The 15,056-nt window shown below is 42.0% G+C and overlaps 1 protein-coding gene across 2 annotated transcripts in view; it reads left to right on the top strand.

Annotated features, from left to right (window-relative positions):
• Positions 1-15,056, top strand: part of LOC120036384 (ectonucleoside triphosphate diphosphohydrolase 1-like) — a 67,371-nt gene that overhangs the window by 25,149 nt on the left and 27,166 nt on the right. The window lies entirely within an intron of this gene.

Here is a 15,056-nt window from a genome sequence, read left to right as displayed (position 1 = left end):
CCTCTCTCTCCCTTTCTCTCTCTCTCTCCCTTTCTCTCTCTCCCTCTCTCTCTCCCTCTCTCTCTCCCTCTCTCTATTCCGCTCTCTATACCTCTCTCTATACCTCTCTATATACCTCTCTCTATATACCCCTCTCTATTCCTCTCTTTCTCTATCCTCCCTCTCTCTATTCCTCTCATTCTGTTCATGTTCTGGGCATACTGCCAAATTGCTTATACTGATAGTGAGGATTCATCCCAGATCAATCAGTCACTTGCATGAACCCAGTTGAGATGGTTATTAGAAAAAGACCAACATAAAATGTTCCTTCACATGCCCTCTTCTTATCACTCTGTGGTAATTATAATTACATTTTAAGGTAAGCATTAGATTATAGCTTCTATCAAAATGAGATTCTCCTATTAAAGTAAGAGAAATCAACACAGAAAACCAGACACTTCATCCTTTCAAACCCTTCACTCTGGGTTTTAAAATATAAAATACACACAATGGATCTGTAGGCTCAAGTTGTTTTAATAGGTCTATAGGTTTATAGGTACCTATAAAACCTGTAGAAGGGTTTAACTTTAGACCTTAGCTTCATCCAGTTCCACATGTTCTTCATTAAACAATGAAGATCAGTTGGAGCTGAGGTCCTGAGAGGCATGTTAATGACAGATCAGCTGGAGCTGTGGTCCTGAGAGGCATGTTAATAACAGATCAGATGGAGCTGTGGTCCTGAGAGGCATGTTAATAACAGATCAGATGGAGCTGTGGTCCTGAGAGGCATGTTAATAACAGATCAGATGGAGCTGTGGTACTGAGAGGCATGTTAATAACAGATCAGATGGAGCTGTGGTCCTGAGAGGCATGTTAATGACAGATCAGATGGAGCTGTGGTCCTGAGATGCATGTTAATAACAGATCAGATGGAGCTGTGGTCCTGAGAGGCATGTTAATGACAGATCAGATGGAGCTGTGGTCCTGAGAGGCATGTTAATAACAGATCAGATGGAGCTGTGGTCCTGAGAGGCATGTTAATAACAGATCAGATGGAGCTGTGGTCCTGAGAGGCATGTTAATAACAGATCAGATGGAGCTGTGGTCCTGAGAGGCATGTTAATAACAGATCAGATGGAGCTGTGGTCCTGAGAGGCATGTTAATAACAGATCAGATGGAGCTGTGGTCCTGAGATGCATGTTAATAACAGATCAGATGGAGCTGTGGTCCTGAGAGGCATGTTAATGACAGATCAGATGGAGCTGTGGTCCTGAGAGGCATGTTAATAACAGATCAGATGGAGCTGTGGTCCTGAGAGGCATGTTAATAACAGATCAGATGGAGCTGTGGTCCTGAGAGGCATGTTAATAACAGATCAGATGGAGCTGTGGTCCTGAGAGGCATGTTAATGACAGATCAGATGGAGCTGTGGTCCTGAGAGGCATGTTAATAACAGATCAGATGGAGCTGTGGTCCTGAGAGGCATGTTAATAACAGATCAGCTGGAGCTGTGGTCCTGAGAGGCATGTTAATAACAGATCAGATGGAGCTGTGGTCCTGAGAGGCATGTTAATAACAGATCAGATGGAGCTGTGGTCCTGAGAGGCATGTTAATAACAGATCAGCTGGAGCTGTGGTCCTGAGAGGCATGTTAATAACAGATCAGATGGAGCTGTGGTCCTGAGAGGCATGTTAATAACAGATCAGATGGAGCTGTGGTCCTGAGAGGCATGTTAATGACAGATCAGATGGAGCTGTGGTCCTGAGATGCATGTTAATAACAGATCAGATGGAGCTGTGGTCCTGAGAGGCATGTTAATGACAGATCAGATGGAGCTGTGGTCCTGAGAGGCATGTTAATGACAGATCAGATGGAGCTGTGGTCCTGAGAGGCATGTTAATAACAGATCAGATGGAGCTGTGGTCCTGAGAGGCATGTTAATGACAGATCCGATGGAGCTGTGGTCCTGAGAGGCATGTTAATAACAGATCAGATGGAGCTGTGGTCCTGAGAGGCATGTTAATAACAGATCAGATGGAGCTGTGGTCCTGAGAGGCATGTTAATGACAGATCAGTGGCATGTTAAAATATTTACACTAGTGTTCTATTTAACAACATATTTGGGAATAGTACTCTCTCCTTTCATATCTCTACACAGAATCCCTATATAACGTTATAAATCAACTTAGGTATTTACATCCACACCACCAGCAATGATCACAGCGCAGCCAGCCCTAAGGGTACACATATCATGTTCTCAAGGAAATCTCAGTGTCCGGGGGGGGATCAATGAACAACCCTTACCCATCTCAGCTGCTACCCTCTCAAACTTCTCCTGTCAGTGCTCATTACCTGTAGATCGACGGGCGGTGGTGGACAGAACCCCTAGATAACGTTATAGATCGAAAAACTCAGTTCTCAGAACTGGTTGGGGTATCCATTCAGACACGCACCTCTTTAACACCGGAGCTATTCCCTTGACAGCTCTCATTCACTTCATTAATCTCTTATAATCTACATTTCAATCCTCTTATTATCAAAATTTTAATCAGCTTATTTTCCAAATTTTAATCAGCTTAACTTTTAGTTCCTCCCAAACCCGGATCCGGGAGCACCCCCACCTGTAAAAAAGCTGACTAGCATAGCCTAGCATAGCGTCACAAGTAAATACTAGCATCTAAATATCATTAAATCACAAGTCCAAGACACCAGATGAAAGATACACATCTTGTGAATCCAGACATCATTTCTGATTTTTAAAATGTTTTACAGGGAAGACACAATATGTAAATCTATTAGCTAACCACGTTAGCAAAAGACACAATTTTTTTTACTCCACCAGTTTTTTACTCCATCAGTAGCTATCACAAATTCGACCAAATAAAGATATAAATAGCCACTAACCAAGAAACAAATTCATCAGATGACAGTCTGATAACATATTTATTGTATAGCATATGTTTTGTTAGAAAAATGTGCATATTTCAGGTATAAATCATAGTTTACCATTGCAGCCACCATCACAACTCGACTAGAATAACTACAGAGAGCAACGTGTATTACCTAATTACTCATCATAAAACTTTTCTTAAAAATACACAGCGTACAGCAATTGAAAGACACAGATCTTGTGAATCCAGACAATATTTCAGATTTTCTAAGTGTTTTACAGCGAAAACACAATATAGCGTTATATTAGCTTAGCACATGTGCAAACATCACCCCAGCATTGATTCAAGGCAAAAAGAGCGATAACGTATAAACCACCAAAAGATATTAATTTTTTCACTAACCTTCTCAGAATTCTTCAGATGACAGTCCTATAACATCATATTACACAATGCATATAGAGTTTGTTCGAAAATGTGCATATTTAGAGGCACAAATCGTGGTTATACAATGAGAAAAGTAGCAAAGCTGCCCAGAAAATGGCAGGAGAAATCTTTGAAGAGGCACCTAATCTAATCAGTAACTATTCCAAAACTTGACTAAAAAATACAGGTTGGACAGCAATTGAAAGACAAATTAGTTCTTAATGCAATCGCTGAATTACATTTTTAAAATTAACGTTACTTCAAGCATACAGCGTGCGCTAAAGCGAGACCGCACCATAATTCATGGCGGAATTAATATCTGACATTTGTCAACATAAGTACGAATTAACAGCATAAAGACTGCTTACTATTAGCTGAGCTTCCATCAGAACCTTGGGCAAGGTGTCCTTTCTCCAGAACAATCGTCTTTGGGTTGAAAGATGTCCTCTTGTCCGGTCGAAATAGCCGCTAATGTTAGCCGCCAACTGGATTGGTGTCCAACTCGTGAAAGCGCATGGCAAAGAAATCCCAGAAAATCGCAATAAACTGCTATAAACTGCTATAAGTCGGTTTAAATTAACTACCTTATGATGTCTTTAACAACTATAACGAATAAAAACATGACCGGAGATATGGAACTACTAAAACGAAAGCGTTTGCAGGACGCCATTATGATGTCTTCATGCGTCAAGCGCACTGTTGAAAAGGACGGTCCTTCCGTTCCACGGTCCTATATAAGGTCCCAGATTGCGCAATCGACTCCATTCAAATTCTCACCGCTTACTGACATCTAGAGGAAGGCGTATGCAGTGCATGTAGCCCCATAGCGTACATAGGGACTTATAAACTGACCCAAGAACAGGGACCTCAATTTCAGAAATCTCACTCCCTCACAGGAAATGTGCTGCAGAATGAGTTCTGTTTCACTCAGAGACATAATTCAAACGGTTTTAGAAACTAGAGAGTGTTTTCTATCCAATAGTAATAATAATATGCATATTGTACGAGCAAGAATTGAGTACGAGGCAGTTTAATTTGGGAACTCATTTTTCCAAAGTCGAAATAGCACCCCCCATAGGCTCAAGAGGTTAACCACATCCTTTCCACAAACACACAACTCTCACATCCACATTCACTTTTCACTATTCCATAACACACTCAGTAATCTCCCTTATTACTCCATGTGCATCTTCAACGATTCTCTTGTCGTTACTTCCTACGCACCTTATGTATCTTCCTATACATATAAAATAACACCTCGTGCTTTTACCTGTTGCTGCAGACCACGTAGACATTTCAAATATATGCCTACAGACAGCTGTCAGCGGGGCATGGTACCGTTACTTGCCCTCTCTCTAGTCTTCTCCCTAAGACTAGCTCTAGCCTTCTTCTTCTGTCATATGTATCTTCAACAGTTCCTCTCTACTCTCTATAGTCTCAGCAGTCTATGTAGTCACAGACAAGTTATATATAGTCTCTACAGTCACCATAGTCTCCAGTATCTATAGTCTCATAGCTATAGTATCTCAGTTTCCCTTTCTACAGTCTCAGTAGTCTATGTAGTCGTATATTCTACAGTCTCAGTAGTCTATGTAGTCGTAGATTCTACAGTCTCAGTAGTCTATGTAGTCGTATATTCTACAGTCTCAGTAGTCTATGTAGTCGTATATTCTACAGTCTCAGTAGTCTATGTAGTCGTATATTCTACAGTCTCAGTAGTCTATGTAGTCGTAGATTCTACAGTCTCAGTAGTCTATGTAGTCGTATATTCTACAGTCTCAGTAGTCTATGTAGTCGTATATTCTACAGTCTCAGTAGTCTATGTAGTCGTATATTCTACAGTCTCAGTAGTCTATGTAGTCGTAGATTCTACAGTCTCAGTAGTCTATGTAGTCGTATATTCTACAGTCTCAGTAGTCTATGTAGTCGTAGATTCTACAGTCTCAGTAGTCTATGTAGTCGTATATTCTACAGTCTCAGTAGTCTATGTAGTCGTATATTCTACAGTCTCAGTAGTCTATGTAGTCGTATATTCTACAGTCTCAGTAGTCTATGTAGTCGTATATTCTACAGTCTCAGTAGTCTATGTAGTCGTATATTCTACAGTCTCAGTAGTCTATGTAGTCGTAGATTCTACAGTCTCAGTAGTCTATGTAGTCGTATATTCTACAGTCTCAGTAGTCTATGTAGTCGTATATTCTATAGTCTCAGTAGTCTATGTAGACGTAGATTCTACAGTCTCAGTAGTCTATGTAGTCGTATATTCTATAGTCTCAGTAGTCTATGTAGTCGTATATTCTACAGTCTCAGTAGTCTATGTAGTCGTATATTCTACAGTCTCAGTAGTCTATGTAGTCGTAGATTCTACAGTCTCAGTAGTCTATGTAGTCGTATATTCTACAGTCTCAGTAGTCTATGTAGTCGTATATTCTACAGTCTCAGTAGTCTATGTAGTCGTATATTCTACAGTCTCAGTAGTCTATGTAGTCGTAGATTCTACAGTCTCAGTAGTCTATGTAGTCGTATATTCTACAGTCTCAGTAGTCTATGTAGTCGTATATTCTACAGTCTCAGTAGTCTATGTAGTCGTATATTCTACAGTCTCAGTAGTCTATGTAGTCGTATATTCTACAGTCTCAGTAGTCTATGTAGTCGTATATTCTATAGTCTCAGTAGTCTATGTAGTCGTAGATTCTACAGTCTCAGTAGTCTATGTAGTCGTATATTCTACAGTCTCAGTAGTCTATGTAGTCGTATATTCTACAGTCTCAGTAGTCTATGTAGTCGTATATTCTACAGTCTCAGTAGTCTATGTAGTCGTATATTCTACAGTCTCAGTAGTCTATGTAGTCGTATATTCTACAGTCTCAGTAGTCTATGTAGTCGTAGATTCTACAGTCTCAGTAGTCTATGTAGTCGTATATTCTACAGTCTCAGTAGTCTATGTAGTCGTATATTCTACAGTCTCAGTAGTCTATGTAGTCGTATATTCTACAGTCTCAGTAGTCTATGTAGTCGTAGATTCTACAGTCTCAGTAGTCTATGTAGTCGTATATTCTACAGTCTCAGTAGTCTATGTAGTCGTATATTCTACAGTCTCAGTAGTCTATGTAGACGTAGATTCTACAGTCTCAGTAGTCTATGTAGTCGTATATTCTATAGTCTCAGTAGTCTATGTAGACGTAGATTCTACAGTCTCAGTAGTCTATGTAGTCGTATATTCTACAGTCTCAGTAGTCTATGTAGTCGTATATTCTACAGTCTCAGTAGTCTATGTAGTCGTATATTCTACAGTCTCAGTAGTCTATGTAGACGTAGATTCTACAGTCTCAGTAGTCTATGTAGTCGTAGATTCTACAGTCTCAGTAGTCTATGTAGTCGTATATTCTACAGTCTCAGTAGTCTATGTAGTCGTAGATTCTACAGTCTCAGTAGTCTATGTAGTCGTAGATTCTACAGTCTCAGTAGTCTATGTAGTCGTATATTCTACAGTCTCAGTAGTCTATGTAGTCGTATATTCTACAGTCTCAGTAGTCTATGTAGTCGTATATTCTACAGTCTCAGTAGTCTATGTAGTCGTATATTCTACAGTCTCAGTAGTCTATGTAGTCGTATATTCTACAGTCTCAGTAGTCTATGTAGTCGTATATTCTACAGTCTCAGTAGTCTATGTAGTCGTATATTCTACAGTCTCAGTAGTCTATGTAGTCGTATATTCTACAGTCTCAGTAGTCTATGTAGTCGTATATTCTACAGTCTCAGTAGTCTATGTAGACGTAGATTCTACAGTCTCAGTAGTCTATGTAGTCGTATATTCTACAGTCTCAGTAGTCTATGTAGTCGTATATTCTACAGTCTCAGTAGTCTATGTAGACGTAGATTCTACAGTCTCAGTAGTCTATGTAGTCGTATATTCTACAGTCTCAGTAGTCTATGTAGTCGTATATTCTACAGTCTCAGTAGTCTATGTAGTCGTATATTCTACAGTCTCAGTAGTCTATGTAGTCGTATATTCTACAGTCTCAGTAGTCTATGTAGTCGTATATTCTACAGTCTCAGTAGTCTATGTAGTCGTAGATTCTACAGTCTCAGTAGTCTATGTAGTCGTATATTCTACAGTCTCAGTAGTCTATGTAGTCGTATATTCTACAGTCTCAGTAGTCTATGTAGTCGTAGATTCTACAGTCTCAGTAGTCTATGTAGTCGTATATTCTACAGTCTCAGTAGTCTATGTAGTCGTATATTCTACAGTCTCAGTAGTCTATGTAGTCGTATATTCTACAGTCTCAGTAGTCTATGTAGTCGTATATTCTACAGTCTCAGTAGTCTATGTAGTCGTATATTCTACAGTCTCAGTAGTCTATGTAGTCGTATATTCTACAGTCTCAGTAGTCTATGTAGTCGTATATTCTACAGTCTCAGTAGTCTATGTAGTCGTATATTCTACAGTCTCAGTAGTCTATGTAGTCGTATATTCTACAGTCTCAGTAGTCTATGTAGTCGTAGATTCTACAGTCTCAGTAGTCTATGTAGTCGTATATTCTACAGTCTCAGTAGTCTATGTAGTCGTAGATTCTACAGTCTCAGTAGTCTATGTAGTCGTATATTCTACAGTCTCAGTAGTCTATGTAGTCGTATATTCTACAGTCTCAGTAGTCTATGTAGTCGTAGATTCTACAGTCTCAGTAGTCTATGTAGTCGTATATTCTACAGTCTCAGTAGTCTATGTAGACGTATATTCTACAGTCTCAGTAGTCTATGTAGTCGTAGATTCTACAGTCTCAGTAGTCTATGTAGTCGTATATTCTACAGTCTCAGTAGTCTATGTAGTCGTATATTCTACAGTCTCAGTAGTCTATGTAGTCGTATATTCTACAGTCTCAGTAGTCTATGTAGTCGTATATTCTACAGTCTCAGTAGTCTATGTAGTCGTATATTCTACAGTCTCAGTAGTCTATGTAGTCGTATATTCTACAGTCTCAGTAGTCTATGTAGTCGTATATTCTACAGTCTCAGTAGTCTATGTAGTCGTAGATTCTACAGTCTCAGTAGTCTATGTAGTCGTATATTCTACAGTCTCAGTAGTCTATGTAGTCGTATATTCTACAGTCTCAGTAGTCTATGTAGTCGTATATTCTACAGTCTCAGTAGTCTATGTAGTCGTAGATTCTACAGTCTCAGTAGTCTATGTAGTCGTATATTCTACAGTCTCAGTAGTCTATGTAGTCGTAGATTCTACAGTCTCAGTAGTCTATGTAGTCGTATATTCTACAGTCTCAGTAGTCTATGTAGTCGTATATTCTACAGTCTCAGTAGTCTATGTAGTCGTATATTCTACAGTCTCAGTAGTCTATGTAGTCGTATATTCTACAGTCTCAGTAGTCTATGTAGTCGTAGATTCTACAGTCTCAGTAGTCTATGTAGTCGTATATTCTACAGTCTCAGTAGTCTATGTAGTCGTAGATTCTACAGTCTCAGTAGTCTATGTAGTCGTATATTCTACAGTCTCAGTAGTCTATGTAGTCGTATATTCTACAGTCTCAGTAGTCTATGTAGTCGTATATTCTACAGTCTCAGTAGTCTATGTAGTCGTATATTCTACAGTCTCAGTAGTCTATGTAGTCGTAGATTCTACAGTCTCAGTAGTCTATGTAGACGTAGATTCTACAGTCTCAGTAGTCTATGTAGTCGTATATTCTACAGTCTCAGTAGTCTATGTAGTCGTATATTCTACAGTCTCAGTAGTCTATGTAGTCGTAGATTCTACAGTCTCAGTAGTCTATGTAGTCGTATATTCTACAGTCTCAGTAGTCTATGTAGTCGTATATTCTACAGTCTCAGTAGTCTATGTAGTCGTATATTCTACAGTCTCAGTAGTCTATGTAGTCGTATATTCTACAGTCTCAGTAGTCTATGTAGACGTAGATTCTACAGTCTCAGTAGTCTATGTAGTCGTATATTCTACAGTCTCAGTAGTCTATGTAGTCATATATTCTACAGTCTCAGTAGTCTATGTAGTCGTAGATTCTATAGTCTCTATACATATAGAATAAAACCTTGTTACTTGAATTAAGACTAGTTGTTCCTTTTAAAGTTTAATTTGATCATTTAATTTAATTTTTTTACACAAATTCATTTAAATTTGACTTACTGAAATTCAGTCGCCTTGTCCCTCAATTGTTGTCGAATTATGTGTCACCTCCTGTGCAGCTTAGAGTAAGGGTCTGGTCTGGGCGGGTCTTCGTCGTCTTTCGGTCAGATGGGAATTTCCCTCACGCTTCATAAAATGCGCCATTGGTTTCCCTCGCAGACCCTCACTGGAATGCTACGCAGGCAGAATCAATCATCTAGTTGGTGATGCCAAATTGTTGTGGAAAATACCAGCAGGGACACCTGAAGTCAATCTTAAAAATGAATAATTCTTCATTACGAACAAGCTGGGGAGGTTCCAACAAACTCAATGCACCATAGTACATGTCCGAGCTCCGCCTGGGCATTCCCTTTAGTTAGGGTTAGGGTTAGGTTTAGAGGTTAGGGGTTGGGGTTAGGGTTAACCCAAACTCAATGCACCATAGTACATGTCCGTCGGGAGCTACGCCCGGGCATTCCCTTTAGTTAGGGTTAGGGTTAGAGGTTAGGGGTTAGGGTTAGAGGTTAGGGGTTTGGGTTAGGGTTAGAGGTTAGGGGTTGGGGTTAGGGTTAACCCAAACTCAATGCACCATAGTACATGTCCGTCGGGAGCTACGCCCGGGCATTCCCTTTAGTTAGGGTTAGGGTTAGAGGTTAGGGGTTGGGGTTAGGGTTAGGGTTAGAGGTTAGAGGTTAGGGGTTAGGGGTTAGGGGTTGGGGTTAGGGTTAGAGGTTAGGGGTTGGGGTTAGGGTTAGAGGTTAGGGGTTGGGGTTAGGGTTAACCCAAACTCAATGCACCATAGTACATGTCCGAGCTCCGCCTGGGCATTCCCTTTAGTTAGGGTTAGGGTTAGGGTTAGAGGTTAGGGGTTGGGGTTAGGGTTAACCCAAACTCAATGCACCATAGTACATGTCCGAGCTCCGCCTGGGCATTCCCTTTAGTTAGGGTTAGGGTTAGGGTTAGAGGTTAGGGGTTGGGGTTAGGGTTAACCCAAACTCAATGCACCATAGTACATGTCGGTCGGGAGCTCCGCCCGGGCATTCCCTTGAGTTCTCTAATATACTTCTTACACAGACAAGTTATATTTGCATGATTTACATTATTCATAATTGGTTCAACATTAACTTTTGGTTCATGCATGTGACCGACCAATACCTCACAAGGCTTCTTCTTTCCATGCTGAGACCTTGAAACTGTGACACCCCTTTCGGTTCTCAAAACAATGTTCTGGGCATACAGCCAAATAGCTTCTACGGGTAGTGAGGATTCCACCCAGACACGATCAACCAGTCACTTACATGAACCCAGTCTAAGTGGTTATCAGAAAAGCACAAACATAAAATTATCCTTCACAATAGGTTGCACCACAGTCAAATACCACCCTCAGCTTATGCTTCTAGGGAACATATACTCCGTGGTCTGGAATATACCAAACTTTCTTGCTGCTGTCATTCTGTAAGTCTCTTAGCACTGCAAAGCCTTTGTCCAGGATGTCTGTCTGAACTTGGTGTAGTCCTCACAGGATTCTTGCCGAGTTTCCTTTTGAGGATTCTGAGGATTCTTGCCGAGTTTCCTTTTCAGGTTGAGAGCATGCTGTACTGCCACACGGTGGTTGTTAGGAAATTCAGCATCCTCATTCCTAAGCAGTATGCATATACAGTCGTGGCCAAAAGTTTTGAGAATGACACAAATATAAGGTTTCACAGTCTGCTGCCTCAGTTTGTATGATGGCAATTTGAATATACTCCAGAATATTATGAAGAGTGATCAGATGAACTGAAATTAATTGCAAAGTCCCTCTTTGCCATGCAAATGAACTGAATCCCCAAAAAACATTTCCACTGCATTTCAGCCCTGCCACAAAAGGACCAGCTGACATCATGTCAGTGATTCTCTCGTGAACACAGGTGTGAGTGTTGACGAGGACAAGGCTGGAGATCACTCTGTCATGCTGATTGAGTTCGAATAACAGACTGGAAGCTTCAAAAGGAGGGTGGTGCTTGGAATCATTGTTCTTCCTCTGTCAACCATGGTTACCTGCAAGGAAACACGTGCCGTCATCATTGCTTTGCACAAAAAGGGCTTCACAGGCAAGGATATTGCTTTAAGGCACCCTTAAAGATTATTGTAAGTAACATCTACCAAAATTAAGCCAGGAATTAAATTCCACTTATTTAAGTTGATCTAAATCTTAAGGAACTATCGTGAGCCATTACATCACTTCCTGTTTCACTAGGGTATAAAAATGAGGTAACACGCATGCAATATCCCTTTGTCATCCAGCACCATGAAGAAAACAAAAGAACTGTCAGTTCAAAAGAGACAGATGGTCTTGTAGGGATGTGGAATCTTCAACCCTGATTGGTAGCCAGCTTGGAGCCTTCTCAATGTGAGCTGTGCTGATTCTATAGTCATCTACAAAGTGTTTTTTTCAGAAGCCTTTCGGCCTCTGCATAACCTCTGTTAGCCTCCATATCAACTGCAGACTAGATCTCTGGCGAATTGCTCCAAAAAGTACAGCCTTTCTTTGCTGTAAACACAGGTACACTAAGAGGTGGTAATGAGGACAACCTTTGCTGTAAACGCAGGTACACTGAGAGGTGGTAATGAGGACAACCTTTGCTGTAAACGCAGGTACACTAAGAGGTGGTAATGAGGACAACCTTTGCTGTAAACGCAGGTACACTAAGAGGTGGTAATGAGGACAACCTTTGCTGTAAACACAGGTACACTAAGAGGTGGTAATGAGGACAACCTTTGCTGTAAACGCAGGTACACTAAGAGGTGGTAATGAGGACAACCTTTGCTGTAAACACAGGTACACTAAGAGGTGGTAATGAGGACAACCGTTGCTGTAAACGCAGGTACACTGAGAGGTGGTAATGAGGACAACCTTTGCTGTAAACACAGGTACACTAAGAGGTGGTAATGAGGACAACCTTTGCTGTAAACGCAGGTACACTAAGAGGTGGTAATGAGGACAACCTTTGCTGTAAACACAGGTACACTAAGAGGTGGTAATGAGGACAACCGTTGCTGCTTTACCAGCATTTCAGTGATAGCTGGTTGGTGTAGCAGAATGTTGACAACAGTGCCCGTGATGTCGGCTCCACCCTGATCTGGGTTGATAGGCCTTCCTCTCCTGGGTGTTACAGCTGCCTATCTTTTGGTCTTACAACAGGCTCCGCCTGTGTGTTGGTTGACGTACGATGAACAGAGCTGTATGTGGTGGTAGCACTTTCTTGCAACACACTACTTTGGCCCTGGCCGTGTGCAGAACAGACGTGGTGAACTAAGGGGATACATTTAGCACGTTTACACCATATTTCAGCTTCAACCTCCATTTATGACTTGAGTTCTTGTTTCTCCAATAGTTGTTTCCTTTTCAATGTTTCAACTTTAACCAATAAGGCTGCCTTGTCAGCCTCCAAATTGAGCCTGATATAAGATGTGGTGGATTGTCCTGAGCGCCTGCTGTGTTGTGATTCATGTCCACATTTTGATTGGATATTTGCGATACTGTCCCTTGGCTGGACCTCCGCATCAGTTTTGTTAGCAACTGAGCATTGATGTGCTTCATCCACCCATGTTTCCACTGTGGATGCAAAATAATCCAGAAAGAGATCAAGGCATAATGTAGTTCTGTGTGAGTGGGACCAGTGGACTCAATAGGCTGAGTGAATGAGAGAGACCAGTGGACTCAATAGGCTGAGTGAATGACAGGGACCAGTGGACTCAATAGGCTGAGTGAATGAGTGGGACCAGTGGACTCAATAGGCTGAGTGAATGAGTGGGACCAGTGGACTCAATAGGCTGAGTGAATGAGTGGGACCAGTGGACTCAATAGGCTGAGTGAATGAGTGTGACCAGTGGACTCAATAGGCTGAGTGAATGAGAGAGACCAGGGGACTCAATAGGCTGAGTGAATGAGTGGGACCAGTGGACTCAATAGGCTGAGTGAATGAGAGAGACCAGTGGACTCAATAGGCTGAGTGAATGAGAGAGACCAGTGGACTCAATAGGCTGAGTGAATGAGAGAGACCAGTGGACTCAATAGGCTGAGTGAATGAGTGTGACCAGTGGACTCAATAGGCTGAGTGAATGAGTGGGACCAGTGGACTCAATAGGCTGAGTGAATAAGGAGCGGATGTTGTCAACCTTCTTTTCAAAGTGGTTGACAAAGTTGTCCGCGGAGACAGAGGAGGGAGGGGGAGGGGGTGGAGGATTAAGGAGGGAGGAGAAGGTGGAAAAGAGTTTCCTAGGGGAGAAACCTTCTCCCAGAGTGTGCAGCGGAACACTATACAGGAAACACTAGGTTTGTTACTTTAACTAAAACAATCCATCTTTGTTAAACATAAAAACCGAACCTGTTGTTGCATGGATTCCGCGCTTAGCTTTTAACAGCTAGGACCTCTTTTTCTTTTCTTAACTCACAGGTTATTAAAGTCTGCTTGAAATGGCCTCTAGCTAAGTTGCTAATGTTAGCCATCAAGCTGACGAAGTTAGTCCCAGACGAGTTTTCCAATGGAGCCCTCTTTGTCTGGTAAATGAACGGTTCCAGTGTTGTAGGAGCTGTATCTACTACGATCTGTTTTGGGACAAACTGGATCACTCAGAGTTCCAATGCGGAAATTGTTTGCTTGCTGAGGATTTTGTATTTGTATTTTGTATTTACTATGGATCCCCATTAGTTCCTACCAAGGCAGCAGCTACTCAAATATAAAAAAAATGCAAATAGTCCAGGTAGCCATTTGACTAGCTGTTCAGGAGCCTTATGGCTTGGGGGTTGAAGCTGTTAAGAAGCCTTTTGGACCTAGGCTTGGCGCTCCAGTACCGCTTGCCGTGCGGTAGCAGAGAGAACAGTTTATGACTAGGGTGGCTGGAGTCATTGACAATTTTTAGGGCCTTCCTCTGACACCACTTGGTATAGAGATCCTGGATGGCAGGAAGCTTGGCCCCAGTGATGTACTGGGCCGTACGCACTACCCTCTGTAGTGCCTTGCGGTCGGAGACTGAGCAGTTGCCATACCAGGCAGTGATGCAATCAGTCAGGATGCTCTCGATGGTGCAGCAGTAGCTAAGACTGGGAGAAGTCTGTCCATAATAAAGCGCTGTTCTACCTTATTAACAACACTATCAACAAAGCAGGTCCTACAGGCTCTAGTTTTGTTGCACCTGGACTACTGTTCAGTCGTGTGGTGCCACAAAGAGGGACTTAGGAAAATTGCATTTGGCTCTTAACAGGGCAGCACGGCAGGCCGTTTGATGCACACAGAGAGCAAACATTAATAATATGCATGTCAATCTCTCCTGTCTCATGTATTCCCCCACCCTCCTGCCTCTCTCCCTCTCTCCCTCTCTCCTCCCACCCTCCTCCCTCTCTCCCCCTACCCTCCTCCCTCTCTTCCCCTTACCCTCCTCCCGCTCTTCCCCTTACCCTCCTCCCTCTCTTCCCCTTACCCTCCTCCCTCTCTTCCCCTACCCTCCTCTCCCCCTCTCCCCCTCTCTCCCTCTCCCCCTACCCTCCTCCCTCTCTCCCTCTCTTCCCCCACCGTCCTCTATCCCTCTCTCCCTCTTCCCCAACCCTCCTCCCTTATCCCCTACCCTCCTCCCTCTCTCCTTCTTTTTCCC

This window comes from Salvelinus namaycush, unplaced genomic scaffold (genome assembly GCF_016432855.1).
Source record: "Salvelinus namaycush isolate Seneca unplaced genomic scaffold, SaNama_1.0 Scaffold1323, whole genome shotgun sequence".
In the NCBI taxonomy this organism is placed as follows: Eukaryota; Metazoa; Chordata; class Actinopteri; order Salmoniformes; family Salmonidae; genus Salvelinus; species Salvelinus namaycush.
Note: the sequence above shows the minus strand (reverse complement) of the source record. Positions and strands in the feature narration are given on the sequence as shown.